The 5,048-nt window shown below is 34.5% G+C and overlaps 1 pseudogene; it reads left to right on the top strand.

The window, feature by feature from the left end:
- Positions 1-2,108: 2,108 nt before the first annotated feature.
- Positions 2,109-2,899, top strand: LOC149773262 (uncharacterized; annotated as a pseudogene).
- The last annotated feature ends 2,149 nt before the right edge of the window (positions 2,900-5,048 follow it).

Here is a 5,048-nt window from a genome sequence, read left to right as displayed (position 1 = left end):
CTCGAACCAGCACAGACAGGTGAGATGGCAGTGATCCATAACGGAGAGCGCTTTCGACCACTCGGGGCCGCAGGTCATTTTGTAAAGAACATATTAAATAGTAATCTTGTCCGTAATTGTGGGCTTTTACTTTAAGATAATGTAATTTTGTTAGTAAACATGTTAACATGGATGTGAATTCAGGACATTGGTAGTACCCTCTGAAAAACATGATCTACCTGCCCTTTTCTTAACAGCTTGCTAATATTTATGTAAACAAACATGAACTTCTTCTGTTCTTTTTCTAAAATACAAATTTGATGGAAATTCTACTAAGATGACAGACTATTTCCAAAAAATGGTTTATTGCAACATAGCTCAAGAAAGAAGGTATATACGTCATACATGTAACGTTGTTTAAATCAGAATTACTATTCCTATCTTAACATTTTTGTGAAATAGGTCTTTTAGAAGTGTTCAATTAGTATCTGAGGAGATTTATTTATTTTAATTACCAGTATTCATTGGAATTAAACAGTTTTCATTGACTTTAGGATAAAATCACTCTTCAAGGATTATTGTGAATTAATTCAAGGGCATATTATAGGTTACATCAATTTGAAACAGCAAGACCATTTGCAAATTTAATACCATTCACATATCAGATCATGCAAGATTGGAATTTATTTGGAACACCACTGGAATTCATTTGGAACATTACACTTTTGGAAATGTGATATAATTTATAGGACTATTTGGGATTTAATTCACAATACTGTTAAGTTCCTTTTATTTAAAGGAAATCAATTATCTGTTGCATTTTACAAAACTTGATGATTTTTTATCTTTTCTTTTACTTAGTTGAAGACCATAGAGTTGTAACAAGACAACATGAAAAGTATTTTAGTACAATTCTGATGACAATATAATCAGCCATGCGGGGGGGGGGGGTGACTGTAACATTTTCAAGTCAACCAATGTAACATCAATATTGGATATACCAATGGCAACATTTCCACTTAAAAATAGCTAGGTATCATAAGTCTGCTGGTGAAAACCCTATGTTGATATAAGCATACATTTAGCAGGAGCAGAGATAACAACACTTTCAATATGGCCAGGATGGTGGTCATACTGTGAGTCATTTTACATTGTTTTCATTCAGGACTAACTAGACATCAGCAGAACTCTTCTGACGAATACCCATCTCAAAATGACTTTCCATTGAAGAGTAGAGCAAGAATTTCCAAATGACCATTGGGTCATCAGTTTAGCATAATTGTCATTTATGACCAACTAGACATCAAAACAAGTCTTTCAGTTAAAACACCATGCTGAATTGACCATTAAATTGGTCACTGTTGTGGCCTGAGTGGCACCATTTTCATTAGACACCTTAAGTTTTTAGTAAAATCCACATGTTAATAAGAAATCCATTTAGCATTACAAATGATGACAAAATTCTCAAAATAGCCACTTTGATAGCCATATTGAAGGAGTAATGATAAAAAGCTTATAAGATCGATCAAGGCTGTGACAGCTATAATGAAATTCAGATCAGCACCCTTTTCATTTAAGAATAACTAGACATCATCAGAAGTCTTTTAGTTAAAACATTATATCACCATCCATTTAGAAGTAATGACAAGATTTTCAACTAGACGATACCTTTACGTTAAGACTTCTGGTGAAAACTCTGTATTCATATTGGATGTCTGAGTAGCAGCGTCTTCATTTAGGACCAACTAGACCATGAGATGAATGTGTGTATAAGAAAAGGTTCACTGCCATCATCAATGTAGGTTAGGAGATTTGACAACAAATTAGCAGAAACAGATAAATGGACGGGTAACAAATGATGCATGATAGACAATCATATAACCTCTTCTGTTCTATGACAAGTAAAGCTAATAACAATTTTTAATAGTGCCTAAAATAGTGTAAACCATGCCAACCTAACCCCTATCACCCATATGAAACCCTTACAGAAAGACATCCAGACATATCCATTTACTGTAGATTGTAATGAAAAGTGAGTTTGAATAGTTTCAGAGCCTTTAGTCACTACTGTTGGTACACAGACAGATGATTATTACTGTTCATGTCAGAGTGAGACATTTGGTAAGGTTATGCAGGTGGATTCATCTACAGACATTCAGGAAAAGCAAACAAAATCAGTTGGGATTAAAGTAAATAGACTTGACATTGCCTTTGAAGATATCAGTGAATCCAATGAAAAGTGTATGTTTTACACTGGAATTCCAGATCCTAACACAATTCGTCTCTTATTTGATGCAATGAATGATGCTAGAGTACATACACAACGAAAAGGAGATGGCAAAAATCAGGGTCGCTCCAGATCTTTAAAACCAATGGATGAATTTATTTTAGTCTTACATGAGGTTACGGCTTGGCCTTCTGTTGCAAGACGTGGCCGGAAGATTTCATATTTCAAAGACTACGTGCAGTCACATTACAAGCAGTTGGATATCATATTTGAGTGAAAAATGGTGCTTTTTGATTTCCTGGCCATCGCGTGCACTTGTTAATAAGTATATGCCTCACAAATTCAAGAAGAAGTATCCTTCTTACAGAGTAATAATCGATTGTACAGAAATATACAGAGACACCTCAATCACTTGCAAAAAAGTCAATGATGTATTCAAACGACAAATCACATATGACCTACAAGGCATTAATAGGTATTAGTCCTTCTGGTCTAATAACATTTGCATCAGATTTGTGGTCTGGAAGTATCAGCGATAAACAGCTTACCCGGGCTAGTGGGATATTGGAAAAGTGTAAACTAGGAGATGCAATTATGGCTGATAAAGGTTTCCTTATATCTGACCTGACTACTCCAAGAGGAATCCATTTGATCATTCCACCACTGAAGTTTCAGAGATTTAATAGACGTTAGGTTGAAGAAACAAGAAGAATAGCAAACTTAAGAATAGATGTAGAAAGAGCTATTGAGAGAGTCAATAACTTTCGCATTCCGCAGGGTGTCATGTCTATCACTCTAGCACATCAGGCTAGCAACATTTGGAAAATTTGTGTGGCGTTGGCAAATCTCCAACAACCACTAGGTCATGATAATGAACATGATGATTGATTTAAATGACTGATTAACTATGAACAATGTGCTGGCTATGTGAGCAAGAGGTCACAGTTTGATACTTGGTTTAACACATTTTCTTTATATTTGAGTGTAAAAACACCAGGGTACCATTTTGATTTTGTTTACCTACATGTATATATCATGATTAAATCTGAACATCCATATTTATCAAAATCAAAATCTATATTGTCAAAATTTATTATATTTTTCTTGGATGCTATTTAGCATGATGTTTACTTCAAATAAAGTCTTGGAATATATAAGCCACAGTGGCCCATGCATAATCTTCCTTTAAAAAATGCAAATAAATTACATATTCTACTCATAAGAAGTAAGTGTACAATCAGTGGTCCTATAAGTGTCACAGCAACATTATACTTGTATATGTAAAATGCATGATCAAGTCAACAAGTTGTCTGTTATCATTGCTGTGTAGTGTTTGTGTATTGAGAGAGAAATATATAAATGCCTAAGGAATTAACAATCAAATAAAAACAAGCAAAAAATCAGTTTCTATCCTTTTTTATTGAATGCACATGATATGATCCAACAACATTATGTTTCTATTATATATAGAAAACTGAAGTTAAATTCAATTCAGAGTTAACATATCACAAGATAAACATACTTATATTGTTGTGACAAATACACATGTACTTGTTACACTATTACTAATGTTCTTGCACACATGTGCTTCCTGTTTCACACAGATACTAATTTTCTTAAGATTTCTCTCTCTCTCTCTCTCTCACACATACACACACACATGAACTTGGCCCAATATTTCCTAACAATTATATTCCACAAGTGCTTTCTCTAAAACATTAATTCCAACCCCAACTCCTCAGCTATGTACAGCAGTATACTAAAGCTCGATATTAAGAACACTGACACACACCAAAAGTTCGTATTCAGAATGATTTGAACATGGCATAATTTTGGACACAATGTTTCAATGTCTACATGTCAATGGACCTTGTAAATAGTCATAGTTCATTTGACAGATACAGCTGAGTGATGCACATATATACGGGTAAAAAAAGAATTATACAGTCTTTGATAATGTCATTTGATGTAAAAGCGGACTAATAATGCACATTATACATACTGATTAGATAATGACAAGCCACACTTGATACGTTCAGAGAAGAGCTCTATAATTGCCTTTAAATAAATTGAATTCAGTTTTTCAAGCATCAGGATCCAAAATCTTTCATTAAAGAAAATTCTTTCCGCATGATATCCCCTAAGGGTCCATATCACAAACTCACACCATTTTCTTTCACAAACTCCCATCTGACCCTGAACTTGATAATAATAATTATGACCTTGTTTAAGCTTAAGTTCAGCACCAATCACCTCACAACAAAAAGATGGGTCTTTGGCTGCTTCCAATGGTGTCATGTCTCTAAATTTAAATGGACATTTCACTTCTATTAGCGCTAATGGTTCCTCAAAGTGTTTGCAGGTCACCAAACCATCGGGACTGCTACCTAGATGGGGAAATTCCTCATTCACCCATAATCCCCTCTCTGTTACAATAATGTCAGTGTGGATTACCTTTGATTTAATCTGGTATAGGCGTTTTGCTGCTAGCTCATGTGTCCTACCCCATCTTACACTATCACTGTCAAACTGAATATATCCATGACTTCCCTTACAGTACAATTAAGTGAAGTACTCTTTTTAAATTTACAAACACGTCCGAATTTTGAGCTTGTTATTCTGCCAATACGTGCTGACAACCAGTATTTGTTGTTTGCCTGTCCTTTAGCAATGTCTTGAATTCTTTCATATTCTTCCTTTTCACAACGAAGCGATGCAAAGTAGTCCTTAAAACATTTCATGCATTCATCACTCTGCAAGTTGGCCTTGTCATAATACATAAGATCAATGTTGTGTAATTTGGGCATTTCGTGTTTTGGGTAGGGTGCTTTAACATAGTCAC

Source organism: Sinohyriopsis cumingii, unplaced genomic scaffold (assembly GCF_028554795.1).
Source record: "Sinohyriopsis cumingii isolate HCF-2022 unplaced genomic scaffold, ASM2855479v2 utg000721l, whole genome shotgun sequence".
Taxonomy (NCBI): domain Eukaryota; kingdom Metazoa; phylum Mollusca; class Bivalvia; order Unionida; family Unionidae; genus Sinohyriopsis; species Sinohyriopsis cumingii.
Note: the sequence above shows the minus strand (reverse complement) of the source record. Positions and strands in the feature narration are given on the sequence as shown.